This window comes from Engystomops pustulosus, chromosome 6 (assembly GCF_040894005.1).
Source record: "Engystomops pustulosus chromosome 6, aEngPut4.maternal, whole genome shotgun sequence".
NCBI lineage: Eukaryota > Metazoa > Chordata > Amphibia > Anura > Leptodactylidae > Engystomops > Engystomops pustulosus.
This window is the reverse complement of record NC_092416.1, coordinates 49,262,003-49,277,017: the sequence shown is the minus strand read 5'-3', so window position 1 is coordinate 49,277,017 and position 15,015 is coordinate 49,262,003. Positions and strand designations below refer to the sequence as shown.

The window sequence follows — 15,015 nt, the reverse complement described above, 5'->3', positions numbered from 1 at the left end:
ATGTTATTAAAAAAAATGTTCCTGTGTGAAGGTAATTTCTCATAAATGTAGCCATGTTGTCCCTTAGAAACCAGATAGCTTCCTCGGTTACGACTACCTCACATTTGGGCAGCAGTTGCCAGACATGCACTATTGAGTCCTGTCTGACCACCAGGATTCAGCGATCATTAACATAGGATGGCTGTGGGACCTGCAGTAACTCCCGGACATTTCATATATAAAAACCTTTTGTTTCTTTGTGAAATCACTCCAGCAGAGGTGGCCGTATCCAAGGACACAGTCTTGTTTCTAAGGGACCACATGACTACATTTATGAGAAATTATCTTCACACGGGAACATTTTTTAAAAAACATCTAATTGAAGAAATGTTTATATATGGAAGATTTATCAAACTGAATGTGAATGTCCAGGCGAGAATACCCCTTTAACAATGTATTCAGCCATATTTCTGATATGTCTGTTGTTTGGTTACAACCGATTTGCTGTTCTATCAATCTATTATCTATATAACCTACAGTCTTATTGTATTATTTGTATTAACAGTAGTAATTCAAAAATAAATCTCAAGTAACATAAAAAAAAAAATCTTGCATTTTATTGTAACTGCTGTTATGCCATGGATTAATTAAGAAACTACTCCTATTCAAGAAACAGTGTGGACCTCATCCATTTCAAATCTTTTATCCGCACTTTGTTGCCAATCCTATACAGCTTTAGGGGACATACCAAGTTTGCATGTTATTTTCTATCTACAAGACAGAGGATAACAATCTAATCAGCAGGGGTAGAACTGCTGAGACAACAATCCAGGGCCGCCATCATGGGGGGTCTAGTGGGACCGTTTTCAAGGGCCCTTCCGTTTTCCAACCAAAAATGGGGGCCAAGGGGCTCACAGTACCCACAAACCCCCCATACCCTGGCCCTATATAATCCACCATGAGTTTAAAAAATATATATATATACTTAACTTTCAGCTTCTTCTACCCAGCCTCACAACTCCGTCTTCTCCTCTTCTGGCCTGGGTGCATACACTATTATGACACGCGGCCGCGACACAGCCTCATCATGGTGTATGTTCCCAGGTCGGAAGAGGAGAAGACAGTGCCGCAGGGCCGGGGAGAAGAAGCCAAAGGTGAGTATAGATTTTTTTTTCTCCAAGAGGGTCCTGCAGGTTTCGTGCCCTAGAAAGTTTATACAAACTCCTCCCCTTACCCCTTTTATTGTCTGTGCTTTGTTTTATTTTATTCTGATCCTTTAAATACCCATATAAATGGTACAAGAGTGACCAATGTGACAACCATGTTGTAATTACTTCTAATCAATGAATGTAGTAGAAGAGGATGAAGTTCTATACAAAGGAAAGGTGTGAGAAGATAAGTCTGGGGGCTCCAGGATAGAAATAAATTTCTACCTGCGGCCTAGGGGAGGCAGTGTTTTTGTTCTCTTTCAACAGTAAAGAATAGTATAGCTTCTGCTCCAAACTTGAGAGCGGGATACATGGAGAAAATTGCAGTATGAAGGAAAGGCGCAAGAAGGTGAAAATGAAAAGAACAAAGGATCCAGGATCAAGGTTACAGGTTAGGGGAGTCTGTGTTTGTTTTCTCAGAAGAGAATAGCAAAGTTGTGTTGCGAGTTCCGGTGTGGTTTTGTGAAGGCGAGACGCTGCATGATGGAGAGGATCTACCAGGACATGGCCAAGCTGAGAACACAAGTTCGATAAAGCACATCGGACTCAAATCTGGTGCTCCTCGCGCCTGTACACCGATTTGATAAAGCCAGAGTAGAACAGCCCAGCTTTAGTGCCCTTGTATTGTATCTTCTGCACATGGGCAATGAAGTGGGGGTGTACTACAGGGCCTTGACTGGACCAATGCGAAGGTGTTGACAGCTCCTGACTGCGGTAAGTATACCAGTTTATCTTTTCATTTTTGGTGGAAAGGGAAAATTAATGGACCATTGGAGACACTAAACCTTTGGTCATTAAGGACTTGTGGGTAGTTTGGTGTCCTAACATCACCCTTTTAAGTCATCCTTTTAAAGCTTCAAATTAGGTATAATTTGGATAATCTGAGAAAATTTAGTTACTCTAATGAAATGAGGTGGCCCTGTTTTAGGTCTAAAAATGATAAAAGTGTGACCAATGTGACTTGCATATTGTAATTACTTGTTATCAATGAGTGCAGTGGAGCAGGATGTGCCTTCTGGTCCTATTGTGACATCATCATGATGTCATAGTGACTATAATTCTATATAAGCGAACGTGCAGGTAACAAATGGTTATTTGAGAAGATGAAGATGAGAAGAGCAGAGGGTCCAAGAGAAGGTTAGAGGTAAACATGTTCCTGTGGCCTAGGGGGGCAGGGGCTGTGTTTGTTTTCTCTTTTGACAGAAGAGGATGGCATAGTCAAGCTGCAAGTTTCAAGGTGGATCTATAAAGGGAAATTGATGTAGGAAGCAAAAGAATTAGAAGATGAGAAGAGCAGAGGATCCAGGGTCAAAGACCAAGGATAGGGTAGGCCGGGTTTGTTTTCTTTTTTTACAGAACCGGATAGCATATCTAGCTGCACGCTCCAGGGCAGTTCTGTGAAGGAAAGACAAAGTACAAAGGAAAGGTGCGAGAAGAGGAAAGTGAAAAGGGCAGACGGTCCAGGATGGAAGATAGAGGTAAACATGTGTCTGTGACATAGGAGACGCAGTGTTTTTATTCCTTTCCAACAGTTAAATAGACCTGCCGCAAGCTTTGGAGCTTGATACATGGAGAGAAGAGCTGTATGAAGGAAAGATGCAATAAGAAAAGGAGATGAGAAGAGGAAAGGGTCAAGAATAAGGAGGGGGGGGGGGGAGGCTGTGTTTTTTTCTCTCTTTTAACAGTAAATTATAACATAGTGTAGCGCTAGCTACAAGTTCCAGTGTGGATCTGTGAAGGGGAGATGCTGTATAAAGGAAAGGCGCAAGAAGATGAAGATGAGAAGAGCAAAGGATCAAGGACACAGGTTAGGGGAGGCAGTGTGTCTGTGCTCTCTTTTGACAGAGGAGGGTAGCAGAGTCTTGCTGCAAGCTCCAGGGAAGTCCTGTACAGGGAGGTGATTTACAAAGGAAAGGCGGTAGAATATGAAGATGTGGGTCCAGGATAGAAATAAACTTCTACCGGTGGCCTAGGGGAGGCAGTGTTTGTGTTCTCTTTCAACAGTGAAGAATGTAGTCATGCTGAAAACTCTAAAGTGCAACATGTGGAGGGAGGCGCTTTATAAGGGAAAGGTGTAAGAAGGTAAAGGTGAAAGGAGCAAAGGATGGGAAGAGTAGAGAGTCCATGAGAAGGTAAGAGGTAAAGGTATTCCTGTGGCCTAGGGGAGGCAGTGTTTGTGTTCTTCTTCAACAGTGAAGAATATAGTCATGCTGAAAACTTTAAAGCGCGATGTGTGGAGAGAGGCGCTTTGTAAGGGAAAGGTGTAAGAAGACAAAGGTGAAAGGAGCAAAGGATGAGAAGAGTAGAGAGTCCATGAGAAGGTAAGAGGTGAAGATGTTCCTGAGGCCTAGGGGAGGCAGTGTTTGTGTTCTTTTTCAACAGTAAGGAATAGTATAGTCGTGCTGTAAGCTCCATGGCAGATATGTGAAGGGGAGACTCTGTACGAAGACGTGGGGCTGAATGAAGGAAAGACACAAGCAGATGAAGATGAGAAGAGACAGTACAGTCCTGTTGAAAGCTCCAGCGTGGATCGGTGAAGAAGAGGAAAAAACCTAGCAGGCAGGGGCGTAACTAGGAGAGGCTGGGCCCCATAGCAGATTTCTGCATGGGGCCCCCCTTCCCCTTAAAATATATATATATGGCAGGCACACGTCGGGCGCACTGGAGAGGAGAAGAGGTGAGCGCGGCTCACCCCTCCCCTCTCCATAGAGAATAGAGCCGCATGGTCGTTCTTACGGCCATAGATTGAGCACGCTCTCTCTCTTTTGCTCAAAACAGTGAGTACTCGTTGTGCTCACCGTGCCGAGCCCTGGCGTATAGAAGCTTATGGGGGAAGTATATCCGGCAGCAAATCTGCGGCCAGATATACGTCCCCCATATGTTCTTGGGAAGGTACCCCTATACAGACATGTTTATACAATTACACACATTTATACACTGATACATACGCACCTTTATATACACACATAAAGTTCTACTCTCGTATACTCACACCCTTATACATACAAGCATTCACTTATATACACACATTTATGCACTCCTATACATTTATACACTAAGGGTACATTCACACGCGTTATGCCCGCCGTGCGGGCATACCGCCGTGTGCTGGAGGTGAGGAGGAGGTGACCCCTCCTCCCTCCATAGGAAATAGCGGCACACGGCCGCACATCCGCCGAAAGATAGAGCTTGCTCTATCTTTTTGCGGTGTGCGGCCCGGATTGGTGCCACACATGTGTGGCACCGGATCCCCGCCGTGCCGCTATTGCCGTCTATGGGGACGTACATGCGGCCGCAAATTTGCGGCCGCATGTACGGCCCCGCAGACGGCAGTGTGAATGAGCCCTAATACACAGAGTATATACAAACTCATACAGTATACACATTATATACATATAATACATTTACAATACACACACACACACATATATATAAATATATATATATACATATATACATACATACACAAATACAGTATACACTGACCATATATACACATACATGCAGGATAAAAACACCATATACACACATGCTGCATATACATACAGAATATACACATACATTCAGTATATACAGCATACATACTTACCACATACAAAAACACACATCATATATATATATATGCTAATATAAATATATGCATGTAAAAATACAGTATTTGCTTCAATGCATTTATACACAGTATATACATGTATACATAGTAGATGCATATATACACATATACATAGGATTTACATATATATACAGGCGGTCCCCTACTTAAGGACACCCGACTTACAGACAACCCATAGTTACAGACGGACCCCTCTGCCCACTGTGACCTCTGGTGAAGCTCTCTGGATGCTTTATTATAGTCCCAGACTGCAATGATCAGCTGTAAGATGTCTGTAATGAAGCTTTATTGATAATTCTTGGTCCAATTACACCAAAAATTTTGAAACTCCAATTGTCACTGGGGCAAAAGAAAATTTTTTTTCTAGAACTTCCATTATAAAATATACAGTTTCGACTTACATACAAATTCAACTTAAGAACAAACCTTCAGACCCTATCTTGTATGTAACCCGGGGACTGCCTGTATACACGGAATATGCATAAACAATATATATATATATATTTATGTATACACAGTATATATACAATATATACACATATACACAGTATATACACAAATATTCACAGTATATATACAATATATACACAGTATATACACACATATACACAGTATATATACAATATATACACATATACACACTATATATACAATATATACACATATACACACATATACACAGTATATATACAATATATACACATATACACAGTATATATACAATATATACACATATACACACATATTCACAGTATATATGCAATATATACACATATACACAGTATATACACACATATACACAGTATATACACACATATACACAGTATATATACAATATACACACATATACACAGTATATACACACATATACACAGTATATATACAATATATACACATATACACAGTATATACACACATATACACAGTATATATACAATATATACACATATACACAGTATATACACACATATACACAGTATATATACAATATATACACATATACACAGTATATATACAATATATACACATATACACAGTATAAACACACATATACACAGTATATATACAATATATACACATATACACAGTATATACACACATATACACAGTATATATACAATATATACACATATACACAGTATATACACACATATACACAGTATATATACAATATATACACATATACACAGTATATATACAATATATACACATATACACAGTATATACACACATATACACAGTATATATACAATATATACACATATACACACAGTATATATACAATATATACATATATACACATATACACAGTATATACACATATACACTGTATATACACTGTATATACACATACACTGTATATACATATGTACACAGTATATGCATATAAATACATATATACATACAGTTAAATACATATATACATACAGATAAATACATATAGACATACAGATAAATACATCTGTATATACTTACCTTTTAGGAAGTTTGGGAGCTGTATGGGTGTTCAGGCAGGTGTTCAGGTGGGTGTCCAGATGCATTCAGACGGCGGGGGGGGGGGGCGCGAGCGGGGGGGGGGGGCGAGCGGGGGAAGGGGGGGCGAGCGGGCGGGGGGGCCGAGCGGGGGAAGGGGGGGGCGGGGGGGCCGAGCGGGGGAAGGGGGGGCCGAGCGGAGGAAGGGGGGGGCAGAGAATCAACTGTGCCGCCCTGCAGGCTGATGAGCGGGCAGGTCAGGGAGATGAGGGGGGCGGGTCAGAGAGGTGGCTGGGGGGCAGGTCAAGGATATGAGCAGGCAGGGATCCCGGAAAGAGGTGGATGGGTGGGCGGCCGGGCTCAGGAGACGTGTAGATGCACAGAGAGGGAGGGGCCCGGGGGCACGATCCGGCATTGCAGCCCCGGACCACTTACCCCAGGCCGTGGCAAAGCACTGCAGGGAGCGTGAATCCCCGGGCCCCTGAACCTCACGGGCCCCGTAGCAACCGCTACGGCTGCTACGGCGGTAGTTACGCCACTGCTAGCAGGTCATGGTAAAGCTAGAAACACAAGACATCTACCGTTGCTTGTTTTTGATATTATAGATAGGATTAGTTATATTTATTACAGCCTTGATCCAGGGTTCTAGAACTGATCGCCTTTTCTTGGGGTCAAGAAGGAATTTTTTCCCTGTCCAGGTTTTTCGCCTTCTTCTGGATTAATGGCTTAGGTGTAGGTAGGAAATGTATTTAATAAATGGTGTTTAATAATAAATGCCCTGTCTTCTTGTCATTTCTTAATTTTATATAGCATTTGAGAAAATGTTTATACTGGTTCTCAGGTTCACAGACAATCGCTTCTACATGATAATACTAAAATATATGGGAATCAATTTTTTTGCCTGGTAACCCAAGGGGTTTATCCGTACTTCATACACTATATAAATTATGACACTGGTCATTGAAATGCCATATACCACAAGATATTTGCAATAATAGATATAAACTGAATGGACATGCACCTGATTTCTCAAACAGATGTGTGAACCTTCTTTCCAACATGTTCTCTAGAACTGGTAAGATCTAATGCACATGAAAAGTTTTTGGCCTGGTGGAGAAGAGAGGAGGAACGGTTCCTCTTCATTAGTAGCTAAGTGGCAGCAGTGCAAAAACGAGTAGGAAACGAGTTGGGCCCAGTTGCATCGCTCAGATCAGTAAGACACATTTGCTAAACACAACTTTCCCGTGCGCCATACACCTCCAAAGGGGCCATTACCTGGCCGCAGTTTGTGTAGTGTTGAGATGTAGACTCCTCTCCTGGATAGCTGAACTATGGTTTAGCATCCCAAATCGCCCTGTTATTGCTCTCTCTGTGGCAGCTATAGAAAAAATCTCAAACCTAGAGATAAGGCACATCAGAATTACTTATGGTGCAAAATAGTTCAATGAAGCCAGAACAGTACACCCCAGCTTCAATGCCATTCCTTCAGCATGAGTGCAGTCAGGGTGTACTACAGGGGCTTGACTGCACCGCTGCACTTTGACAATGAGAGCTTCATACCACGATAAGTATATCTGTTTGGGGTTTTTTTTTTGCAGATGCGAAGGGTAAAACTGTACTATTTAAGACACTCAACAACAGTAAACGAGGACCTGTGGGTGGTTTGGTGTCTGAAATCATCGTGGCAGGCATCCTTCAACCCCTACATGCACCAGGACATTATAGTACATCCCTGCGGGAAGATACTTCCCGTACCGGGACGTGCTATAACATCCCTGCTTCTGTCAGCGGCTCACGAACGGAGCCAGGACTAGAAGCAGAGGCTGTCAGCTGTATATCAAAGCTGACACCGCGCTCCAACACTCACGATCGGAGCTGACTCCGACCGTGAGTGTTAGCCCCTTACACGCCGCCATCAAGCATGACAGCAGTGTGAAAGGGTCTTCCCCTTATGGAGCTGATCCCCCTTGCGGCTTACCAGGGGATCCGATCTACTTCTGGCCAGCCCCGAGGGCTGTCCAGGTCTGACTGTAAACTGTCTGCGCATGCGTCTGCATGCTGAGACAGTTTACACTGCTCTACAATGAATAAGTATTGTAGAGCAGTCTATTGTACATGAACCAGCGATCAGAGCATTGCTGGTTCAAGTTCAAGTTTGTATACGTTAAAAAAGTAAAGTTTAAATATTAGAATAAATAAAAAATAAATACATAAAAATATAAGCCCCTTAACTGTCACTTTCCCATAAAAACACTTAATAAAGTATAAAAAATACAAATAAAAACCCCACATATTACCGCGTTCGTAACAATCTGTATAATAAAACAGAATCATTACTGGACCTACACAGTAAACACCTAAAAAAAACACAAAAAATGTTCCGAAAAAAGATCATTTTTAATTAATCCCTTTCAAAAAATGCTCTAAAAAGTGATTTATAAAATGTTACGCACTCTAAAATAAGACCACTAAAAAGAACAACTCCTCTCACAAAAAATAAGCCTTAACCAGATTCGTCAACCAAAACATAAAAGGTTCTGCATATGAAAAAATAGTGATGCTAAAATGAACATGATTTTCTCCAAATTTGTTTTTATTCAGTAAAATTGAATAAATTACACAAAACCCCCATATATTTGGTATCGCTAAGTCCGTGACAATCTGCATAATAAAACAGAATCATTATCGGACCCACTAAGTGAACCCCGTAAAAAACAACCGAAAAAAACTCTCTGAAAAAAAAGCAAATTTCTAATTATTACCCTTTCATAAATGCTCTTAAAAGTGAAAAAAAAACTCTTACACACTCTAAAATAAGACCACTAAAAAGAACAGCATTTCTCGCAAATTATAAGCCATTAACCTGATTTGTCAGCCGAAAAATAAAAAAGTTATGCATATGAAAAGATGGTGATGCTAAAATTAACATTTTCGCCAAATTACTTTTTATTCAGTTAAATTTGGAAAAAAGTCAAAAAAATATATATTTTCCCTCGTTATCCCCAGGCAATATCTCTTCTCCGGGGCTCCGACTGACTCACCGAGGGGACGGGGCAAGCTGGGGCGGAGCAAAATCCGCACACGACTCGTCCAGACATCATGTGAAGAGGTATCAGGGGCTGATCCTGCCTCCTCCTGGTTCTGATGCTGCAGCTCTAATGTACGGGACCAAGAGGAGGTGGGAAAAACCAGGGGAGGCGGGGGGAACCCGGGACATTCTCCCAGCCACCCGTGGGAATGGATACCGGTGGGGGGCACAAAAATATTGAAGTCAGGGGTTCCCAGTATATTATGGGACTGTATAAAATTGCCAAGCACCCTGCTATCTCCAGCACCCCAATCACTGTCTACAATACCAGGGTTCTTCGATGTTCCATAATGTGGACTGGAGTGACAGCTCAGTCATAGGGAAGCTAAAGTTTTACTATAAACCTGAAGTTTTCCTGCATGCTCTCCTCTGTCCTGAGATGTCACTAATAATAAATTGCTTATATTGTCTCAGAGTCTTTAACCCAGTATGTACTGTAAGAACAGTGGGATAGATTATAGAAGTGGCACCCTGACCCCAGTGTCTGCGGGCCATCTCTGACAACAGGAAGACAACAGTATTAGAACAGCTGGTTTCCGGAGCAATAGAATTACCTATCGCTGGTACCTTGGGGCCTATATGTGACAGAACTCTAGGCAGTATCTTAGGAATAAACATTTCTATGGCATCTGTAATTGGTATACACTGAGGGTTTGTTTCTTTTTGACAGAAGAGAATAGAAAGGTCTAGCTGCAAATTTCAGGGTGGATTTGTTAAGAAGAGGTGCATAAGGGAGTGGTGCTGAATGAAAAAGATGAAGTTCTATACAAAGGAAAGGTGTGAGAAGATAAGTCTGGGGGCTCCAGGATAGAAATACATTTCTAGCTGCGGACTAGGGGAGGCAGTGTTTTTGTTCTCTTTCAACAGTAAAGAATAGTATAGCTTCTGCTTCAAACTGGAGAGCGGGGTACATGGAGAAAATCGCAGTACGAAGGAAAGGCGCAAGAAGGTGAAAATGAAAAGAACAAAGGATCCAGGATCAAGATTACAGCTTAGGGGAGTCTGTGTTTGTTTTCTCAGAAGAGAATAGCAAAGTCGTGTTGCAAGTTCCAGTGTGGATTTGTGAAGGCGAGGCGCTGCATGATGGAGAGGATCTACCAGGACATGGCCAAGCTGGGAACACAAGTTCGATAAGGCACATCGGACTCAAATCTGGTGCTCCTCGCACCTGTACACCGATTTGATGAAGCCAGAGTAGAACAGCCCAGCTTTAATGCCCTTGTATTGTATCTTCTGCACATGGGCAGTGAAGTGGGGGTGTACTACAGGGCCTCAACTGGACCACTGAGCAGTTGTTGACAGCTCCTGACTGCGGTAAGTATACCAGTTTTTCGTTTCATTTTTGGTGGAAAGGCTTAAAGGGAAAATTAATGAACCATGGGAGACACTAAACCCTTGGTCATTAAGGACTTGTGGGTAGTTTGGTGTCCTAACATCACCCTTTAAGTCATCCTTTTAACCGGTTCGCGACCGCGTTCGGTCGTGTTCCGATGCATGGAGAGGGCTCGCGGGCCGAGCCCTCTCCATAGCCGGTAAGTCTTTGCTGCATATTGCAGCAAAGGCTTACCGGTAACGCCCGCGATCGGTGCCGGCACCGATCGCGGGTGTTTTCTTCCTGATCGCCACCGGCAAAGCCGCCGGCGGCTTCAAACAGATGGCGGCGCATGGGTGCCGCCATCTTTCCGAGGATCGCCGCTCCCCGTGACGTCATCGGGGAGCGGCGATCTGTCGCCATGGTAGCTTCGGGTCTCACGAAGACCCGAAGCTACTTCGGGTTAACCCATTCATTACAATGTGCTATCAGCTATTGTAATGTATGAGGAGTAAAATCCCCATATACTGCCATACTGTAGTATGGCAGTATATGGTAGGATCGATCAGACAACCTAGGGTTAAAGTACCCTAGGGAGTCTGAAAAATAGTAAAAATAAAAATAAAAAAAGAGTTAAAAAAAAAATATATAATAAAAAAACCTAAAAATTCAAATCATCCCCCTTTCCCGAGAACTGATATAAATATAAATAAACAGTAAAAATCATAAACACATTAGGTATCACCCCGTCCGAAAATGCATGATCTATCAAAATATAATAACGGTTTTTCACTGCCTTTAACCCCGTAACGGAAAATCGCGTCCAAAGTCAAAACTGGCACTTTTTTGCCATTTAAAAAAAAATTAAAAATTCTATAAAAAGTGATCAAAAGGTCGTACAGTCCTTACAGTCAAATAATATCATTGAAAACATCATCAAAAGTCGCAAAAGATGACACCACCCTCAACTCCATACAACGAAGTATGGAAAAGTTATAAGCACAAGAAGACGGCAAAATAAAAAAAAAAATTTTGTTCATGAGGTTTTAATTTTTGTAAATGTATGAAAACATTATAAAACCTATACAAATTTGGTATCCCTGTAAATGTACCGACCCAAAGAATAAATAAGATGCGTCATTTGTGGCGTGAAGTGAAAGCCGTAATATCCAAACCCACAAGAATACGACACAAATGCGTTTTTTCACCATTTTCACTGCATTTGGAATTTTTTTTCCGCTTCCCAGTACATGGCATGGAATATTCAATGCAATCACTATGAAGTGCAGTTTGTTACGCAAAAAATGAGCCGTCACACAGCTTTTTACGTGTAAAAATAAAAAAGTTATAGATTTTTGAAGGTGGGGAGTGAAAAATAGAAATGAAAAAACGGGAAATGGCCCGGTCCTTAACCGGTTAAAGCTTCAAATTAGGTATAATTTGGATAATCTGAGAAAATTTAGTTACTCTAATAAAATGAGGTGGCCCTGTTTTAGGTCTAAAAATGATAAGAGTGTGACCAATGTGACTGGCATATTGTAATTACTTGTTATCAATGATTGCAGTGGAGCAGGATGTGCCTTCTGGTCCTATTGTGACATCATCATGATGTCATAGTGACTATAATTCTATATAAGCGAACGTGCAGGTAACAAATGCTCATTTGAGAAGATGAAGATGAGAAGAGCAGAGCAGAGGGTCCAAGAGAAGGTTAGAGGCAAACATGTTCCTGAGGCCTAGGGGGGCGGGGGGCTGTGTTTGTTTTCTCTTTTGACAGAAGAGGATAGCATAGTCAAGCTGCAAGTTTCAGGGTGGATCTATAAAGGGAAGCTGCTGTAGGAAGCAAAAGAATTAGAAGTTGAAGATGAGAAGAACAGAGGATCCAGGGTCAAGGAAAAAGATAGGGTAGGCCGGGTTTGTTTTCTTTTTTTACAGAACCGGATAGCATATCTAGCTGCACGCTCCAGGGCAGATCTGTGAAGGGAAGACAAAGTACAAAGGAAAGGCGCGAAAAAAGGAAAGTGAAAAGGGAAGACGGTCCAGGATGGAAGATAGAGGTAAACATGTGTCTGTGATATAGGAGCAGTGTTTTATTCCTTTTCAACAGTTAGATAAACCTGCCGCAAGCTTTGAAGCTTGATACATGGAGAGAAGAGAAAGGCACAAGAAGAAAAGGAGATGAGAAGAGGAATGGGTGAAGATTAAGGAGGGGAGGCTGTGTTTTTTTCTCTCTTTTAACAATAAATTATAACATAGTGTAGCGCTAGCTACAAGTTCCAATGTGGATCTGTGAAGGGGAGATGCCGTATGAAGGAAAGGCGCAAGAAGATGAAGATGAGAACAGCAAAGGATCAAGGACACAGGTTAGGGGAGGCAGTGTGTCTGTGTTCTCTATTGGTAGAGGAGGGTAGCAGAGTCTTGCTGCAAGCTCCAGGGAAGTCCTGTACAGGACGGTGATGTACAAAGGAAAGGTGCTAGAAGATGAAGATGTGGGTCCAGGAGAGAAATAAACTTCTACCGGCGGCCTAGGGGAGGCAGTGTTTGTGTTCTCTTTCAACAGTGAAGAATATAGTCATGCTGAAAGCTCTAAAGCGCGATGTGTGGAGAGAGGCGCTTTGTAAGGGAAAGGTGTAAGAAGGTAAAGGTGAAAGGAGCAAAGGATGAGAAGAGTAGAGAGTCCATGAGAAGGTAAGAGGTGAAGATGTTCCTGTGGCCTAGGGGAGGCAGTGTTTGTGTTCTCTTTCAACAGTGAAGAATATAGTCATGCTGAAAACTCTAAAGCGCGATGTGTGGAGAGAGGCACTTTGTAAGGGAAAGGTGTAAGAAGGTAAAGGTGAAAGGAGCAAAGGATGAGAAGAGTAGAGAGTCCATGAGAAGGTAAGAGGTGAAGATGTTCCTGAGGCCTAGGGGAGACAGTGTTTGTGTTCTTTTTCAACAGTAAGGAATAGTATAGTCGTGCTGTAAGCTCCATGGCAGATATGTGAAGGGGAGACTCTGTACGAAGATGTGGGGCTGAATGAAGGAAAGACACAAGCAGATGAAGATGAGAAAAGACAGTACAGTCCTGTTGAAAGCTCCAGCGTGGATCGGTGAAGAAGAGGAACAAACCTAGCAGGACATGGTAAAGCTGGAAACACAAGACATCTACCATTGTTTGTTTTTGATATTATAGATAGGATTAGTTATATTTATTACAGCCTTGATCGAGGGTTCTAGAACTGATCGCCTTTTCTTGGGGTCAAGAAGGAATTTTTTCCCTGTCCAGGTTTTTCGCCTTCTTCTGGATTAATGGCTTAGGTGTAGGTAGGAAATGTATTTAATAAATGGTGTTTAATAATAAATGCCCTGTCTTCTTGTCATTTCTTAATTTTATATAGCATTTGAGAAAATGTTTATACTGGTTCTCAGGTTCACAGACAATCGCTTCTACATGATAATACTATACTATACTATAAAATATATGGGAATCAATTTTTTTGCCTGGTAACCCAAGGGGTTTATCCGTACTTCATACACTATATAAATTATGACACTGGTCATTGAAATGCCATATACCACAAGATAATTGCAATAATAGGTATAAACTGAATGGACATGCACCTGATTTCTCAAACAGATGTGTGAACCTTCTTTCCAACATGTTCTCTAGAACTGGTAAGGTCTAATGCACATGAAAAGTTTTTGGCCTGGTGGAGAAGAGAGGAGGAACGGTTCCTCTTCATTAGTAGCTAAGTGGCAAAACGAGTTGGGCCCAGTTGCATCGCTCAGATCAGTAAGACACATTTGCTCAACACACCTTCCCCATGCGCCATACTCTTCCAAGGGGGCCATTACCTGGCTGCAGTTTGTGTAGTGTTGAGATGTAGACTCCTCTCCTGGATATCTAAACTATGGTTTAGCATCCCAAATCGCCCTGTTATTGCTCTCATCTATAGAAAAAATCTCAAACCTAGAGATAAGGCACATCAGAATCACTTCTGGTGCAAAATAGTTCAATGAAGCAAGCACAGTACACCCCAGCTTCAATGCCATTCCTTCAGCATGAGTGCAGTCAGGGTGTACTACAGGGGCTTGACTGCACTGCTGCCCTTTGACATTGAGAGCTTCAGACCACGGTAAGTATATCTGTTTTTTTTTTTTTTGCAGATGCGAAGGGTAAAACTGTACTATTTAAGACACTCAACAACAGTAAACGAGGACCTGTGGGTGGTTTGGTGTCTGAAATCATCGTGACAGGCATCCTTCAACCCCTACATGCACCAGGACATTATAGTACATCCCTGCGGGAAGATACTTCCTGTACCGGGACGTGCTATAACATCCCTGCTTCTGTCAGCGGCTC

At 42.0% G+C, this 15,015-nt stretch overlaps 1 protein-coding gene and 1 long non-coding RNA gene across 4 annotated transcripts in view; one reads left to right on the top strand and one right to left on the bottom strand.

Annotated features, from left to right (window-relative positions):
• CFAP74 (cilia and flagella associated protein 74) overlaps window positions 1-15,015 on the bottom strand; it is a 151,831-nt gene that overhangs the window by 101,279 nt on the left and 35,537 nt on the right. The window lies entirely within an intron of this gene.
• On the top strand, window positions 1,365-7,047 carry LOC140135034 (uncharacterized). Its single transcript, XR_011856451.1, has 2 exons — window positions 1,365-3,746; window positions 6,822-7,047. It is a non-coding gene; the product is annotated as an uncharacterized lncRNA (long non-coding RNA).